This window comes from Morone saxatilis, unplaced genomic scaffold (genome assembly GCF_004916995.1).
Source record: "Morone saxatilis isolate NCDOM2014 unplaced genomic scaffold, NCSU_SB_2.0 Contig3, whole genome shotgun sequence".
Lineage (NCBI taxonomy): Eukaryota > Metazoa > Chordata > Actinopteri > Moronidae > Morone > Morone saxatilis.
The window spans coordinates 2,107,977-2,127,735 of NW_023339873.1; the positions used below are offsets into that span (position 1 = coordinate 2,107,977).

General features: G+C 39.9%; 1 protein-coding gene across 1 annotated transcript in view; it reads right to left on the minus strand.

Annotated features, from left to right (window-relative positions):
* The window catches only part of LOC118336872 (E3 ubiquitin-protein ligase TRIM21-like), a 100,757-nt gene that overhangs the window by 1,599 nt on the left and 79,399 nt on the right, over nucleotides 1-19,759 (minus strand). The gene's annotated exons all lie outside the window — the stretch shown is intronic.

Sequence of the window (19,759 nt, forward strand, 5' to 3'; positions counted from 1 at the left end):
AGACAGATGGAGCACAAAAACTGATCTTCAGATAGCAAACTGCTGGCAGCAGCCATATCTACACAATAAGAATACAATGAAAGGAAAAAGCAAAACTGTAATTACAGAATACTTTAAAAAATTGGATTAAAAATACCAAACAATTTTTTCTAGAATGTTAATTACAACATTGAACATTTTATTATATTGTATTGTATTATAGCTACATTCCACATAGTGAAAACATAATTTGACCATTTTCATTTTTGAATGACAAAAGCATGACTGAGCACAGCTCAAGGGTTAATGCTGGTTGTTTAAACACAGTAGATGTTATCTGCTGTACTCACCAGTGTTTGGCTCTGCTGTGTAGTTACAAAACACCGGGTGTACTTCCGAGTGGAAAAAGCAAAATTACATGTTTAAAAATGTCTCTGTTTCTATAATTACTAGAATGTTACGGAGGCACGCTGTGAAAGTTAATTTTTTACATGACAAAAGCGGCACACCCTGTCTGAGCAGAGCTCAAGTATGTGTTAATGCTGGTTGTTTAAACACAATGTATTATTCACTGGACTCACCTGTGTTCGGCAGGGGATCTGTTTTGTAGTTAAGAAAGACCCGGTGAACTGGAAGTTTTGCTGTTTACCAAGAACTAATAAGATGTGTCTCAACTACAGCACTCTTCTTACTCTGACAGACTTTTAGTTTCTGTTTGGAGTCTGACAGTAAAACTGTTGCTCCGCCTCTTGTTTTTGTCCCCTGTTTTTCAGGTTAATTATAGTGACATACAAGTAGTTATATACAGCCACCCTTTAGTAACTGGATACGTTTTTATGTCCTCTTTGTTTTGAAATGGAAATAACAAGAGATCAGTCTAAAACTCCCAAGAGCATAGAGTATTTTTTGGTAATTAGGTAATTTTTCACAGCAGACATTTTGACTTGTCATAGTAAGAAAATTCACAGGTGTAATTAATAGCATTAATGATGGCTCTATTTTATTCAAGTGTCGCACTAAGCCATGAAAGTAAGCCAGCATGAACAATAGGTTACAGCTACATGTCATTTCATTCATTTTTATTATTTAATTAACAAAAAGTACTAATTCCACCTACATTTCTCCGCTGCATTATAACGTCTGCTGTGCACTGGTTGCACACTTTCAACTATCATAAGGAAGGATATTATGCTATACTCAGTACGTATTGTGCTACACTGTTTGATGTCTTCCTTCCTTGTTTCATTTCTACTTTCTGCCATTCATCCATTCACTGCTTTGTTACCACATACCTGCCTGTACTGCTTCCCTCCTGTATATCTCACCCCTTAATGCCGGTTTGAACATTTTGTTTGTTTGTTTTGTTGTTGCCTTGACTGAGGGTTTGTTACTGAATTTTCTAGTTACATGCACAGCAGGTCTATGTAATTTTAATGATGGTTTTAATGATTGTCAGAGTTTGGGGAACACAACGCATTTTATATGACGCATTTGCTGTTTTATATTCAAACAGTGCATAAAAACAAAAGAGAAAACTGTAGGGAACTGGTGAGGAACAGAAAACCTTTTCATTAACCTGTTAACTTAATTTCTTCCTCAATGCATTTGAGTGGCCCCGGGGTCCACTCAGCTGCCACTTAACAAGAGCTACAAATGAGCTACCACACACACGCACACACACACACACACATACACACTTTGGCCAGCACTTACCATGCAAATGACATACAACTACCCTACACACTCATCTCACTCAGTGACCGTCTCACTCACTTACTCACTCTCAGCTGGTCAGCTCTTAATGAGCACCGCTGAGTGAAAATCACTATCACACACACATCTGTTCAAAGCAGCAACTTGTTAGGCTAGGAATGACACACACACACGCACACACACACTACCTGCAAATAATCATACAGTGCTACATTAATAATGTATGAGGAAGAAAATGCTCCCTCTCCCAGTAGAGAAAGGGTTATTAGTGTTTTTAATGAATTGGTCTTTCTGCAGCCTGAGGAGGTGCTTGAGTGCTTCTGATATATATATATACTGAGAGAGGAGGAGGAAGAGGAAGAGCAGGAGGCGGAGGAGGACGAGGAGGAGGAACAGGAGGCTGGGAAGGTCATGTAGGGAAAGAACAGAGATAAAGATAAGGCAGGGAGTGAGGGTGAAGAGGAACAAAGAGGAAGAGGCTGAGAGACAAGAGTGAGGGATAAAGAGAAGAAAAATGAGAAGGAATAATGAAAGAAAGAGAAAGAAAGGTAGAATAAAAGATGGTAAGAAAGAAAGAAAAAGGTGAGAGAGGCAGGGGTGAGGAAAGAAGGCAGGGAGAGAAAGATCAAAAGTGAAAGAGAATGGGAAAAAAAAGGGGGGAGATTACATGAAGAGAAAAGTTAAAGAGAGAGAAAGAAAGAGAGAAAGAAAGATAGAGAGAAAGACATAGTATGATTGGGAGATAGACAATGGACAAAGAGACAAAAATAGAAATCTAGAGCGACTGGATTGATGTTGTCTTTTCTACATGCACACATGCCAGGCTGCCACCCATCCACACAAAAATAAACTGATCTGAACTCATTTTAAATTGAGATTAATTCGCCAGAAAGTGAGACAAGGACAAGAAAAACACCTACTTCTTAATGTTGACAGAGGGTGCAGTGTTGTCTTTCCACCACTGGATGGCGCTGACTGACCACCCCTGCTCTCTCACAGGGGGGTCGTCCAGGTCAACTGTCTCCCTGCTCCTCCTCACATAGAAGCACATAGCACATATGACTTGTCCTTTATAAATAATGAATTAGATATCATTTTTACTGATATCATGCGGTGCAATTTGCAATTTGCAAATTTGCACTGCTTATCTGTTAGTTGAGGACAAAGTGGTTAAAAAATGTGATGAATGTGATGTGAGGTTGAACAGTGTGACCCCAGACTAATGTTTTATAGTGTTACATCTACCACAAGTAAAAAACTACAGTTACAATTACTACTCATGCTGCTGCTTTTGCTTTTACTGAAGGGCCCGCCCCAAGCCTCTTTAGGGCCCTTCAGAGCAGGATTTGCCAACCCCAACCTACCAACCTAAACTTGTATGTGTCCAGTCACTTCAGTTTTTTGGCAATTTTAAATCACCAAACTGCTGCTGCTACTCAGGGGCGTTTCCAGACTCTTTGACTGGGGTGGCACAAGAGGGACGATGACTAATGCAGGAGTGGCATGGACCCCAGTATGCAGAAATAGTCAAATACAACCCATTTTCATTCAGATATCTTGAGGTCAGAGGTCAAGCCATGTCAGTTTTTCAATCGCCAAACTTCAGCCTAATTTTGGAGTATTGTTAAGCCCCGTTCCCGACATGCTAGCACCAATGGATGTGTTAGCCAGTATGTTCTAACTTTAAAACTGAGCCCACTACAAAGTCTTTTGCACTTTGGTAGTTGTAAATTCTCACTTTATGTTTTTATGTACAGTCTTGTGAGCTAAGGAGTCTAAAATGCTCCTTGGATCTGCAGAGTTTGTGATAATTCTTTGTTGCTGTATTTGATGCATTTGATTCATCGTTGAACTAAAAATTAGGATTAGTGGAGCTATAAGGTCCACTTCAACCTTCAGCCACCCTTTCGCCACCCCATGAATATTTTTCTAAATTTGCACTAGCTCACAGGTATTCAGTATTCAGTTCTACACTCTACCTGTTATTTTGAGCTTTTCACTAGTGCTTAAATATCATATTAACTACTTTATCTTCGACACTTTGTTCATGTACATGTCTATGTATTAATGTTATGTGGCCTCTGTCCAGTAGACATCTATTATAAGTCTATAGATCATTCCCTAAACTGCACCATGAGTTATCAGATATAAAATGTCTTATGACAAACCAAACATTTTCATAACTACACTCAAGAATAAATAAATATAAATGCATCAGTGTGGTCTTATATTTGGCTACAATACTTACTTGAACTACATCATCTATCCTGTGTGCTAATTGTGATAACAATCCCATTTATCCAATTTCCCCTGAATGTGGCATACAGACTATATATTTTTGTGTTATTTTGTTCTCCTTCCTCTGAAATATAAAAACATAATGTACCCTGTGAAGTGAGCTGTTTATCACTGCTTGCTAATTAAGAGACCGCTGTGCCATCATTAAAAAATAAAAACATAAATACTGTGATATAACAGTCACTGTACCGCCTAGAATCCACGTTACCATAGTAACAAAACATAATGTGTTTTAATATTTGGAGAGGGTTGAAAATTTAATTACAGGCCTACATTATCAGTGAATAATATTGGTGTAGAGTTGACTCTTGGCCCATCGGAGAAATACCTTGGCTTCGTAATGATGAAATAAGTGACTCTTTCCTCCATTGTTGTTGTCTCAAAGAGGAGAGATTGATTTTTTGATTCATTCCCTGGGATACAAAAACCCTTAATGTAGCCTTTCACACTGCCTCCTCCTCCTCCCCCTCCTCCTCCTCCTCCTCGCCTCTCCATCTTCAACATAACACCTCACTCTCATGTTCCAGGTTAACTCAATTACAGAGAACAATCCGCTCCTCCCCGGCTCCTCACATGTGAGCAGCCGAGGCCATTTCTGTATCGCTGCCTGATACTGGACGTCCTGCCTGTAACCTGTTATGTTTTTATTTGAGCTGAAGGTTGAAGTGGCCCTTAAAGCTCCACTAATCCTTATTTTTAATTTAACAGTGAATCAAATGACTACAGCAACAAGGAATTATCCCCAACTCTGCTGCAGCTCCAAGGAACTTTTTAAGCTCCTTAGCTCACAGTTGAGGCACAAGACTGTGTACATAAAAACATAAGGTGAGAATTTACAACTCCCAAAGTGCAACCTACAAGATTGTTATGAAAATCTGAGGAGTTCTGTTCCGGAGTAGCCGCACCACCAACACAGTAAACAGTAGTGAATGGTGCATTTAGTTTTTTCTGGAAAGTTTGGTTAAAATTTGAGCTAAATTTGGATGGCATACCAGGACCAGTTTCAGTATTTACACCTGTGCCTTTCCTTTTGCCACATGTTATATGTATATATGCATATGTATGTTTCAGTCAGACAACTCATGAGATTTGTTGCAGCAGTACAACATAGTTTGAGTTTGGCATCCAGGCTCTGACATCATCACTCCCTGCAGATTTATTGAGATGTATTGAGGAGTAATGAGTGAATATGTTAAATCCTGAAGTAAGAGCCCGCAGGTGGATGCTGGGGTGGAGGTGGGGCTTACAAAACAGGCTGCAATACTGCAGCTTAAATAGACTGCCTAATTAGGAGGGTGTGTTTGGATTGTGATTATGGAGAGTGAGGCACAGCAGTTACCTCCCTGAAATAACTTGAGATTGAGATGATTTCAGCCTGAAATGTTGCTGTTCTAAATGTCGGTCCAGGGCAAACACCCTCAATCCAGAGTCTCCAATATAGGTGTTCAGCAGGGCACAGATCTGGGTCTTCTGAGCATTGTTATGCTATGTTAATTGCTTAATTGCAAAAGGCAGTACACTTGAAAACATTTGTTTTTCCACTCTTTTAATCAGGCTGTCTGTGTTTGCCTTTATGTTTTTCTACAGTTTACATAAGGGATGCAAAAGTTTGTTTCATACTTTGTCAAAAACATTTGTACAATCAAGTTAATTCATATTCAAATCGTGTCATCTTGAACTTTTTTTGCTTCCTATACGCAGGAGCCTCCATCAGAATAGACAAAGAAAACACCAAAACCATTTCATACAGTGTCCTCACTAAACCCACCATGAGCGTAATGAGAGAGCAGAATGTTCCTCTCTTATGTTGTTAGCATAATAAAACACGTGAGTGATGACTGCACACTAGACCACGTGACTAATGAGGCACCCCCGCTTCCTCCCCAACGCTGCCGGAGCGCGCTGTGAAGTGGCAGATGAAATATTAATCTTCCTGAATTTATGATGGAGGACAGCGGGTGAGTAGAGGTAGAGAGACAGAGAGGGAGAAGAGGGAGAATAGTGAGATAATAAACCACAACATCAGGAGAGAGGTGAGAGACGAAGGGTTCTTCTTCACCTCCTTAACACCCTCCACTGCCAAAATCTACATCTCATCATTTTTGTCTGATATTGACTCATAAAAGGCTCATTTTCTTAGAGTTCATTAAAATACAGCATTGAATTATTTTTTTATATATAAAACCAAGACTCTGCCTTACTCTTTTTTTCAAGATAATGTGTATTGGAGCATAGACATAGATTAGTATAGTCACTGGTTGCAGACATTCTCTTTTCTTACGACTATAAAACCCCTCCTGTAAATGAGTGAAAATGCTCCATGTTCCCCAACATTGAACCACAGGAGTCTCCTGGTTATCTTAAGAATAGTAAAGGTTTATTTTATGTCCATCAGTTTTAATCATCTTAATTATGTTCCAGTTGGATATGACACACATCTCTGTAGACTATTATATCCATGAGCCTCAGCTGCTGAATAAAAATACAGGATCATAATACAGTCGTTGAATTCCTCTATAACCGACCCAGAATCTGAAAGTGAACTGATTCAAACTGCTAAATGTTTTATCAGGTTTCTAGAAAGTGTAGTCTTGCGCTTTTAAGACGTTTAAGCTCAGTGATTGGATGTTTCTCACCAAACTGTCTCTTGGGAAATCATATTGTGGTTGAACTCTCTGAAGTAAGTTGTAGTTTTACTGAGACATTTTCTAACACAGCTGCTCATCTTTTACTCTAATGATTCAAACAAGAGTTTCTTCCCCACTAAACCTTGAAGTGCTCCGATTGTCACCTCACATTGGTCCTATCCAAGAAAGTGTTTATATTCTTACTGTAAACCTTTCTTCCATTTTTTGCAAACCCACTTAACTGTTTACATTTGTTGTAATTTGTTTGTTTCAACTTGGTTGTTACCATTTGTAAATGAGTAGATATGAGTCTTTGAGGTTTGATAATTAGCATCAATGCTATAAAAGGTTACCTGTTTGGCGTGAGTTTCATTCATAGAACTTTTTACCACTAAAAGGCAGCACTGTAGTTTTTTCTTTACTGTCTCAAACTTGTCTGCAACATTGAACTCTTCTCTAACTAGTCTTCTAAAGTAACTTCCTCCTTCAAAAGTAAACCATTGACGAAGGCTTCTTGTTCAGAAAACGGGAACAGGCATTGAAATTGGTAACCACGGTTACCAGGCGGCCAATCAGTGTCACTTGCAATTGTATGCCTGAAACCATTCTGTTTTTTTTCTGTTTCGGTCTTTCTTTCTTTCTTTCTTTCTTTCTTTCTTTCTTTCTCTTTCTTTCTTTCTTTCTTTCTTTCTTTCTTCTTGGATCCTCATTAGCTCCCATTCTTCCCGGGGTCCAACAAAACATACATACTAGTCCTGGTCTTGGAATCGACTAAGGTGGTCTTGACTACGGCACAGGTGAAAAGGTAACACAATGCTTTTCTCCCTGTTATTGACAATCAGCAAAAAAAACAGTCTACAGACATAAAGAAGAAATGCCCCAAAAATGTATTTTTAAAGCAAAGCAGTCCATGACGGTCCTGTGGCAGCTTATGGACCTTTTGTATACTGAATGCCAAAACACCTGTGCCTCAAACCTTAACAAAAGTAAATTAAAAGTAAAGTAAATTAACCATGCTACACATCAATTTATATGGAAGACGTAAAAAAAGTTTTTTTACTAACCCCCTTTTTACTTTTTTTTTACTTCACTTAGTTCTGGTAACTTATTTTAACTCCAAATTCATTCAGATTTAGGCTTCATTGTTCTGAAATCAAACAAGAAAGTCAGAGTCATGCATCATGTTCAGTAACCACTCCTACAAGCAGATTGCTGGCACGTACGAGTGATTTAAGAGGTGAATTGTTGAATTTACTGACCATGAAAAATGAAGCAATTCTGATAAACCAGCTCGTCTCCATATTGTAACCTTGTGGAGAACAGCCGTGGCGGGGCTCTGGCCATGAGGCGAAGGGGAGACAAAGAGAGACAGCACTAATCATCTCTCACAGTGTACATTTCTCTTGGTTTGTGTCAGGCGGAGCAGCAGAGTGGAAAGAGAGGACACACTGAGGAAGTGTTTGAGTCCAAGTCTTGACAGGACAGGGAGAGTGTTACAGTGACCAGTGCTAACAGGGGAACACAGAACGGACTCTGTTCTAAAAATAGACTGCAATGTAAAGACAGTGTCAAATTTGATGATTCATCGCCTCAGTATAACAGTACAACAATTGGTCCATCAGACGATATCTTTATTCCAATGGATGCAATGTTCCATAAAACATAATCAAATATGTGCAATGTGTTACGCTTGATGACAAACACATAAAAAATGCTACAGTTTTACATCTCTATGCAGCACTTTGACATCTTTTGGCTTATATTTTGGGTTTAAATCAGGAGATTTTACGATCAAAACAGCTACTTTTGGCTCCATATTTGAGCCCTACAATGCTAATTTCTTGCCGCAGAGCAAGCATACCAAGTTTTTATTCAGTGGCGACACATTTTAACAATTGGAGAATATAAAAATCACTTTAGGCTTAATGATAAATTATTCCATAAGATTTTTGCCAAAGCCACAGGGAGCCACTGGAGAGGGGCTAAAGAGCAGTGAAAAAGATTGTATAAACCCACTGCTCAGCACCAAAGGGTAGACAAATAAAGTTATCAACTAGCTGCTGAACATAGTGGAGCATTTTGCAGCTACAGTATATTTCCCTCAGGAGGAGGAATGAAAGATCTGCTGGATGCGTAAATTATTGGCTGCCCCCAGGTGGTCAGAAGACCAACAAAGCAACAACAAAAAATCAATTAGTGCAGTTTAAAATAACTTTTTTTAAACACACAGGCAACAAATAATTTCAGTGGTGCAATATATTGATTAAATAAGTTATGAAAATTAAAGTAGATAAACTGGTTTAAATTTATGTAGGTTAAAGGAACTAGGTAGTTACAACCAAACAAACAAAGTGAAACAAGATCCATTGTGTTAATTAGTGAGCTTAAGAGATGCTGGTAGGCGTACTTTTGAATTTGGGGAGCAGGCTAGTTGTTTCCCCCTGCTTCCAGGCTTTATGCTAACCTAGGCTAAGCTTAACAGGTCCTGGCTGCAGCTCCATTAGCAAACACAGAGCAAAGTGGAATCGATATTATCATTCAGCTCTTGAAAAGGGAACATATATGTGTACTGTCTGACTATTCCTTTAATGTAACAAGTATGCATTGTATCTTTGTGTGTTATGTGTTATGTGTCATGTTAAGTGTGTTATGTACCATTATACTGTATTTTAGGGTGAAAACATGCAGGTAAATGAGAGAGAACATTAAACATTAAACATTAAAAAAATAAATAAATCAAATTTAAAAAAAAATACAAAAAAATAAATAAATAAATACCAACCTGAGTTCCTGTCTGGTGGGCCCACTGTCTATTAGCAATGGCTGATTATTGCATGATCACATTAATAAATAAATTCCCACGAGCCTAAACTGAGAGTAAAATATCTGGAGGCATTAAAAAAACAGCAGCTTCAGAGACTGTATGTGTTTTACAGTGTGTGCAGTTTATGAGCTCGTTTACAGCCTGTAGCTGTGGATTATTTCTGTGATGCTGATGCTCATTAGAGCCATTAATACACAAACACCTACATCTGGGATCTGCCCGGTGCAGCCAGAGTCGTGAGCTGTTGACCACTGAGCAGATGCACAGCAGCAGTGGGTGGTTAAGCACCTTGCTCAAGGGCACCTTGATGGTAGTTAATGAAGGAGGGAAGAGGTAAATGCCTCAATGCTTCAGCTCCCCGGACTGCAGAAGTCAGTCTGCATTTTCAGATGGCGGCACACTAGTTAAATTTCATATTTCTCAAACCTGAATTTGTTTTGAAAAAAGTAAAAGCTGCTGTTTTGTCAGGCTTCAAAAAAAACTACCCACCTTGTTCTATCTCAGGAGGCAGAGCAAGCGCTTCATCGAACTGTTGTCTTTTAGATTTTGGTATAAAAAGTGAGATGTGGCCAGGGATTGTCGCTGGAAGCTGCCTCTTCTTCTTTGCTCCATCATCATCGCATGACAAAAGACAGGTGGTACTTATTTTTCTTTCAGGAAGCTGCAACTTGGCATCTGCAGTAGGAGAGCTCCTCACATTATGTTCCCATTTAGAGTAAAACAGACCATAAAGCAGGGTATTCTTCAGGGCGGGGCTACCTTGATTGACAGCTCATTCTCAGTAAGTCCGTCCAGCTCAACGCACCAAACTCAGATCAAAGTGTCAAACTAGGCAGTGCTGGTCAGATATGGATCCAGATTCTGTTACTGCGTTGACTATTTCTCTCCTAAAATCTGTTCACAAACAAGATTTTACATGTCAGGGTCAGGCAATCAGAGACAGAGTAGGGAGGAATAAGTTGTTGTAAAAAAGTAGACTAACAGCCACGTAAATGTGTCCTTGTGTAAACACATAGCTAGCTTAAATGCTAAGAAAAACAGTGCTGAATATGTCCTTGTTAAAACTGATAAAAATGGCAGGTATTCAGGTACTGGCACCTTTTTTTTGACCAATTCAGACACTGGAGCAGACTTTGTTTAATGAAGGTATAAAAGGGCAAATAGTGAAGTAAAAAGTAGATTACTGGCTCAAAAGTATAACAAAGATGTCATGGTTGAGTTATTTCCTGTTTTATTTTGTAATTTTCCTCCTCTTGTATCTTGTCTGTTTCCCTCCAGTTTCATCTGCCCCACCTTAATTATCATCACCTGTGTCTCATTATCCTTCCCCACACCTGCGTATTTCGTCTTTGCGTTCCCTTGTTCATCCTGTTATAACGCAGGAAACTCAGGATTGGATTCAGATGCAGCACAGCAGCAGGACGAATGCAGCGATTTAATGTATGAAGAACCTACAGGCAGGTAAACGGGACAAAACCAAAATGAACTGACACAAAAACAAAGGAACACAAAGAAAATTACATAATAAAACAGGAAATAACTCAAGAAAACCCCAAACTATGGCAGTAGAAGTACAATTGTAAAAAAGGAACACGTGTAGTACCCCTGCCTGCAACTTCTGACGTTTATTTTCGGGTTGAATGATCGGTTAAGGTTGGAGAAAGATTGTCTTCATGGTTAAAAGAAACCATCAGTGACTAGAAGACAAACACTTCAGCCACAACCTCCTCCCCTCAGAGGTTTGGCACCAATGTAGGAACATTGTGCTGCTTCAACCTTTCTTACTCAGAGAGAGGAGTAAAATGTAAATCTTTGTAGGTCATTATCAGCATTTGAACAAATTACCAATGCTGTCATTTTTCTGGTAAAGACTGTATTCAAAGGATCACAGTTGTTTCGATGCACTGACCACTGGGTAATAACGGATGATGGATTCAAGATTGATCCGAAGAGAGTTTGTGGGTGGTGTATGAAGAAACACATTTTCATGACTAAAACAGACACTCCTGTTCAATCAATAAAAACAATACATTTTAAAATGTAAATTATCCAACAGTGCAGGTGCAGCTCCCAGTGGGTCCCTGCCCTCCTCCTCACCCCCCTTATAACTCCCACGTGCCTTGCCTTCTGGGTCACCGCTACAAGGCGGGTCACCAGAAATTGATTTGCTCCGTATCCCTGCCACATTAATCACCCATTCATCAGTTCACATGGGGAAGTATGACATCTGGCAAAAATCAATTCATCAAAAGAAAGACCATGCGCTCCGATACACACACTTCTTAGTTTGAGTACTGCTGTTTTGTTTTTTTTAGAGCTGTTCTATTCTATTGTTGGGCTATAAGCTCACTTACACATTAACTAGCAGGCTGTCAGAGATGATCATGAGGGACAGCGGTGGATGAAGGCTGCCGTGGACACGTGGTTGGAAGGCGGATTGGTGTTTTGACAGATGCAGCGAGTACTGAAGTCCTGAAAGTGACAGCGTTCATCGAAACATTTAACACAATGATGCTCTTCTGACAGGGAATTTAATGTTGTGAATAAATGAAAATGTGAGTGGTATTTGCATGTGTACTCTTACATTACAGCCGTTTAGCTCACAGTCTCATGCAGCTTTGTTATAGCTGGTAATGTAATAATAATGTAATGAACCTTGACGGTAATAGCATTTGATCTAATATTGTGTTAATCAAATTAATGTAATATAAATCCCCCCTTGGTATAACAACACTAAGGGTCTTAAATCAGATCCCCATTGTTGAAGTGCTCACTGTAAACAGATGTACAGATGATATACAGTGTTTTATTGTCATACAGTGCAAAATCTACTTAATTAGGGGTCCAGGAGCTTATTTTCAAGACACTTTAACACAGTGCTGCTGGAATGGTAAATGGTAAATGGACCTGTACTTGTAATGCGCCTTTCTAGTCTTTCCAACCATCAAAGCGCTTTTACACACGTGCCACATTATAACCTTCACACACATTCACTCAGTGATGGCAAAGGCCATCGAACAGAAAACTAATGCATTCATACACATTCACAACGATGCACAGCATCGGGAGCAATTCGGGTTCCACATATATTGCTCAAGGATATTCGACATGGTGGCACCACGACCCGCTCTGCCTCTGCACCACAGCCACCCCTAATGAGTCATAAAACCTTGAAATAAGTTTCTGCGCCTCCTGTTTCCTCATATCCAAATCAATAACCTTTTGAATGATGAATGAATGATATTTTTTGTTAGATAACTTATTTAAGGTCTGTGCTTCACAAGCTTAAAATATTTTAAGTTTTTAAGTGTATTAAAGTCTGTTGCTAACAAGTGGCTGAACGAGGCCACAGGTTGTCTGGGTCTGTTGTGGTTTTGGGTTTACTTCTTTTTTCTATTTCCTATGTTATTTTGGTAATACTCATCTTGTGTCTTGTTTTCCCTCCAGTTTTGATTGTCTGCTCCGCCACTATGAGGTTCATATTTGTGATTTNCTATTGGATGGATTGCCATTAAATCACACGTTCGTGTTCCCCACAGAAGGTGAAACTGGTGATTAACTGAATTTACTAGACAAATCTTTAGTTTATGATCAAACATAACTTGTGAATTCATGTGATTTTATTTAAAAACCCTGCTTTCCTTGTGACTGGGCAGTCAAACCCCAAATAATGCATATAGAAAAATGACTAAAAGTTTGTGTTTTCACTCAAACCAATAAAACTTTAAAGCACGCAGAGACTTAAACACATTCCCACAGACATGTAACCATTACCCCATCAGCTGTCTGCTCAGATTTGTGACAAACAATGAAGTTCTTACTGAAGCTGCGTGTTTTAACCCTGAGCTGATTAAATTAACGGGGTGCAGGGGTGAGGAGAGGACTGTGGCGGCCAGCATGGGGGAGGCTAAAGTGGACCAACACAAAAGAATTCCTGGTGCCATTCCTGTGATGCCGATGTGGTCATTCCGACAAACCGGAGGGGCGAACGGAGGCATCTGGGCTGTAGGAGGAGACAAAGGGGCAGACTGTCGGCACACAGGGGGCTCATCTTAACCCCCGGACACGCTTGTTACCCCTAAAGCTTTTTAAAACGGAGATCTGAGTGGGGGGGGGGGGGGGGAAGAGATAAAGTAGACAGAGGAAGGAATAATGAGGTTTTGGAGGTGCTAGAGCAGGTTGAATAAGAGACAGATTGGTGCAAAACCAATGACTATTTAAGCTACACTAATCAATATTTTGCTGTTGATCGAAGGATTATGTAATGTGAAAAGGGGGTTGCTTGTTGCAAGTATTATCACATCACTTCTGCAAAGCACCAAATGCTAATGCTAATCTGCTGCTGGATGTGTAAATAAACTGTTAATATATTAGCAATAGCATGCAAGATGTGAGTTGAAACATCAGAGGAGAGACTGTGTTAAATAAAGAAATGGAGGTTAACTGATTAGCTTGTTAACTGAAGTCGGTGGGTCGAGCCAAAGAACTGGTGTTCAGGGTTTAACGTAATGGCAACAAAGTTGAAGAAAAAGTTCTGGTTAATAAACAAAAGGCAATAACTTCTATTCAGTAATGAATCTGAAATGTGACTATTTATGTACACTTTCATTACATACAACAGGTATATTTACAATTACATTTCCAACAGGTAGAGAATCACTTGTTTTTTTAGTGTAGTGCAGACGCAGGTATGTGGAGTATACCCACTTCTGAATCACCTATGATGGGAGTGTTGTGTTGAATTGTTTTCCTAGGATGGTAAAGGTATGATATAGTTGTCCAATTTTCATGAGTGGATGGAGTATGGAATCAGGAACACTTCACCTAAAATGTATAATTAGGTCGTTTTCTCACCTCTCTGTAGGCTAGGAGCTACTGATTGTCTGACTGAAGTCTGCACCTTCTATGTGGCTAAATGAAACACTGAGCTAAGTGACAATGTGCAAATACTACTGGCCCATTTTTGTGTGAGCTAAATATGCAAAAGTATTTGAAAATGTCACTGTTTATAATACAGGACACTCATCCTTTGCTGCACGGGCAGCTTAAAAAACAGAATTTGGGGGATAAATTAGGAGTAAACCCACTTCTCCAGGCACTACAACACGAGTACCATACATAAGAGAGTTTATTCATCTTTATTACCAGAGGTTAACATTGTTTTCAGTCTAAAGGTGCAGTTTAACTCGTGTATGGAGATTCCTTATTACTCCTGAGCAGCTTTGCCTCTGAGAAAAAGTTCAATTTAAACTGAATTTACAATGTAAAAACAGTGGAAGAATAGTGGCAGGAAGAAAACAAAAGTCGTGGAGGTCGAGAAAATGAATGAGGGAGAAGTTAAATGAGAGAAAGTAGATGGAAGTAAGACAGCAAAGTGAGACAGAAAAGGGCCGTGAGATGGTAAGAAAACTCACAGTTCTTCCAGAAGAGGGATCCAGATCCATCCAACAGCTGAGGCCTCTGCGCTTTAACAGCCTGCTGAAAGCAAACATGAACTTTATAAAACACACTCCGATAAACATCCAGACACACAACACACACACACAGCCAGCCCTGGGAGGGGGTGCGAGACACAACAGCTGTCCTTTTTTGTGAGGGAACCACAATGGAGGAGCTCTGCAGGGGAGGGAGACAGCACCTGCCTCTGCTCCCTACCACATCCACCCTCCCCATCCTCACCCCACAGGACATGACTGGCGAGGAGGGTGAAGGCATGCGCCCCTCCAGTCGGGAGCCGTCTATTCACCCCATTCAGCTGCCTCATCTGCATACTGTTTGACTTGCTGCTTCTAATTTGGGCGTCTTCCCCTTTGAAGGCAGATGTATGTAAACAATGTCTCTTTTCATCTCAGCGAGGATTAGAAGATGACGGATTCTAGGTCATTAACCCCCAGAGGACTGACGGCTAACAAAGGCGAACCTGCAGCGGGTTTGAAACTGTTGAGATTGGTTGTTCAAAGTATGTAGAAATATGCAGGGCAGCGTGTAACCAGGCTAATGAACACTGCACAGGGGCAATGTTTGACTGATTACAGGTTGCAGGAGGGGTTTTTAGCTAAAAGAGTTTCATGATTATATACTACAGTATATAATCAGTATATAATCAACCCTATAGGGTTTAAGCCAAGTGTGAGCCTATCGTGACGTCCCATTGGTTTGTCGAGTACCGCTTTGAAGCTTCGAGTTTGGCGTTATGTTGGTTTTTTGCAGCCAGCGGAAATGAACACTAGGAAAGGAGGTCCTAGTGTTTTCCAGGGATTGTATATTCTCTCTCGTCTTGTAATGTTAGTTCTTTATTTTCAGGAGTTCTTCAGATTACTTTTTAAGCTAACTCGCCATCTTACAGATCTTCTGATTGTAAAATATTTAAAAAGTATTGCGAAATTAAAGGGTAATGCAATCACATGTTGAAACTGATGAAAGAACAGAGCCTCTAACACTTTGGTTGCCCTTATTCCACTGCAAAGAGTGCACCTAAAATATACATATAACACTTTATGTGTGGAACCAATACGTCTTGTTACTCTTAAACTTTAATTATAATTCATAGTGTCACTTACAGGAAGCAGTCGACTGATCAACATGATAGAGTCAGCAGAATAAAACATTAATGATGAACTACAGTACAGCACAGTGTACGGTGTGCTTATAGTGGTAGAGATTGTTTGCCTCGTGGCGATCCCACAAGATAAAGGTTTACAGTTCACAAATGAGCACATCACAATACACACACACACCCACACACACACACACACACACACACACACACACCTGCACACAGACACACACATACACCCTCATTATTATCTTCACACCGTCACTGTGACCCTGCATATTCCCCCACAGCAACACTCTGAATATTTATAGGCAACACATGTACGTGGGTATTTCTGATGCTGTATTTATGAGTACTATTCACACGTGTGTGTGTGTGTGTGTGTGTGTGTTGATGTGTGTGTGTGTTGTGAGAGAGGAGAGAAGAGAAGAGAGGAAGAGAGAGAGAGATACACTACATATGTACACTTTCATATGTTGACCTTATGTTAGATGTTACAGATGTACTCTCTGTTATCCAGTAACTGTCTGTAACCTTTGAATTGAATTGTTATTCTTATACATTCTCAACTTAAAGTCAATTAAATTAAAATATTCCACACTTTGTCCCCGAACCCCTGGTTGAGAACCCTTGCTGTATGTGATGTATGTGTGCTATGTGAGAAAAAAAAGAGAGGTAGTTTGTTTTCTGTTTAAAGCAGTAATCCATTACATTAATAAACATCTCTGTTTTCATTATTTCCATTAGCAGATAGAGCTCTGAAGTGAGGGTGTACACTTTGAGCTAAATGCTAACATAAGCATGCTAACAGGCTCACAATGACAGTGTTAGCAGGTGTGCATGTTCATTATCTTAGTTTAGTGTGTTGGCAGTCTAGTTAGGCTTGTCTAATGTCTTTAGTTAGTTATAGTTATAGTCATAAACTAACATATTGGACATGTTGTTGAAAGTTCGACCTGAAGATGGTGCTTTTTTTCTTTAACCCTAGCTGGGGTTAAGGGCTTTGCTCAAAGGCATCTCAGTGGTGCTAATGAGGGTGAGTCAAAAGCTGCTTTTTCACTTTTCCCACCCAGATTTATCCTGCCATGTGGGGGGGTTTGAACCAACTAATTTAGGTTACAAGCTCACTTCTCTCACCTTTAGGCTGCTACTAATGGGGAAAGTGGAAGTCATTACAGTTAATTCTAAGGAGAATATGAATGAATGAATGTATATGAACAGAAAGGTGGGATTTTGAATTTTATTTTTGCAGAAATGATAGCAATTTAACTCATTCTGCCTTTGCTTTAGTTCAACTAAATTGAATTGAATAAAAAATCAAGCGACAAAAAAAGAGAGCATAGATGCCTAATTAACCACCTGGCAAATGAAGTCTAAAGATAAATGACTCAAAGTCATCAGTGTGAAATCAAAACAAAAGAGCTGGACCTTCAACAAGGGTTCTGTTGGGATCTACTGACCCAGACAGGAAGCAGAGAAAAACACAAAGCCCCCACAGCTTTATGGGGTGGTTGGCTTTTGTGCGTCAGTGAGGTTAGTCAGGGTGACAGGAGGCGAAAGTGTGTGTGTTTGCAGGGTGTATACTGGGGTCAGGGGGTAACACACACACATATTCACCACCTCTTACAAGCAGACATCTGCAGCCTGAACTCTTTCTTTCTGGGGTCACCTGGTTTGTGTGCGTGCATGTGGACACGTGCATGTGTGGGAGGGTGCGTGGGCCTGTGAGAGTGTGTGTGTGTTTATAAGTGTGCCTTCATAAGTGAGGCCTGAGAGGGCGTCTCCTGAATTTATAACCCATTGTGAGAAGCACAGGTTCCCACACACATATACACACACACAGGAGTATCCCAAATCCTCCCAACACGCCTAAATATGTCGGAATCTTCAGTTGCCATGGAGGCGGATCAAATGTCCGACGCCTCCGCTGAGCATATGCTGACAGGTCAGATCTAGAGCTGAATACTGATTGGCTGAAGCTGAGGGGGCTGCCTGCCACAACTTTTGATAATCAATCAGTCAAACCACATTTGTGCAGCAGGATTTGTGCAAAGGGGCTGCACCGTGATCTGCTTCATAAAACAATAAAAGAAAAACTCCCCCCAGAAACATAAGACAGAAGCAGTCCTGTTTGATCAGGCGTTAAAGCTGCAAAGCAGATAAAAGTCGTCTTTAAACGCAAAGAACACAGAACATGAAGAACACCTGCTCTTCTCATGAAACACACTGACCTGGGGAATCCCACTGAAGGCTGTGATCTCCCGCTGATTTCAGAGGTTAAATCCACTCCAGCCATCCAGGAGAGACTTTGATACAACTCAGGCAGGGATTGCAAAGGTTATGAGCTTCACAACACAAAGAGGACTGAGAAGAAAATCCATAGAAGCCTGTGCAATTATAGTAAAGTAGAGGAAACTACAGCGGCACAGGTTTCAGAATTTACTCCCTGTAGTTCGATCAATGTCAGGATCAGACTACACAACATCCATGTCCAGTGTTGGGCTAGTGACTCAAAAAATATCATTTATTACTCTTTTCAAAAATAGTATTACTTTACTTATTATTCCCTGACCACAGTAATTAGTTATACTTCTAGTTATATTACTTTTCTGCTCCTCCCTATAAAATATAATACTAGAATTGTGTCCTTTCTCCCCAAACTTCAGACTTACAACGATTAAAATCCAGTTTTTTCAAAAGTAATGTAAATATTTCCAGCTGAGGTTGGGAGGGTTACTTTGAAAATGGAATTTGATACAATTAGTAATTACCTGTTAAAACATTTTGTCACTAACCTAATCCAAGAATCACAATATTAAAGTAATGTAACTTGATTACTTTCCGTTATTTTAGACCTTTTTCACAGCAGCTGTTTTGACATGAAATAGTAAACACGTCTTACCAACGGTACTAATTAAGGTTCTGTTCCATTCAGGTCAAACAAAGTCAGAGTGCTGCTGTTGTGCATGTTGGCTCACTGGAAAGGCTCTGCTACATCACTGGTTTCCCAACTTGGGGGTCGGGACCCCCATTAAGGGTCGACAAAGCTGCCGGGGGGGGGTCACAAGTCCTTCTCAGATCTCAGCATTTTGTTCATTTCTGTGAAGAAAACTGAATGAAATAAGTTTAGATCATTATTTAAGATACAAACTTTGAAGATCTGAACACAAGGGACATTCCCAGAGCCTTCACTCTCTGAGAAATAGCCTGTAATAGAAAAGCATGCAGTTAAAACAATCAAGAGAGTGAAAACCACAGAATATGTCAAAAGAAAGAAGCCTATTCAGTTTGTATGATTGTGAAAATACAAAAGAAATACATAATACCTGAAATTATCAGGAAAACTCATCTTTGATCAACATTAACTGGAAATAATCTGCAAATCAAAATGGCTGCTGTGAAAATTGTCTTTTATTTAGCCTTCAGATTCCTTCCACCATTCTGTCATGTTGCCCTCACCTCGCACATCATAGCGGTCCCTTGACAGTATCCTCAACACTTCCCGGGACAAGAGACACAAGTCTGCTAATACCTTCCATACTGAATACTGATCACTATGTGTGCAGAATCCTGATAATGAGGTGTAAATGCAAATCAGAGCTCATTATCCAAATAATGTGAGAAGATATAGATTGCATGTTAATAGCAGATGTAAGTGAGGTGCAAATGGGGTCTCTGTAATATCAGTTCAACACAACCTGAGGGTAGGGACCCCCACTAGGGGTCGCCAAAGCATCACAGGGGGTCGCAAGGCCTTCTTGA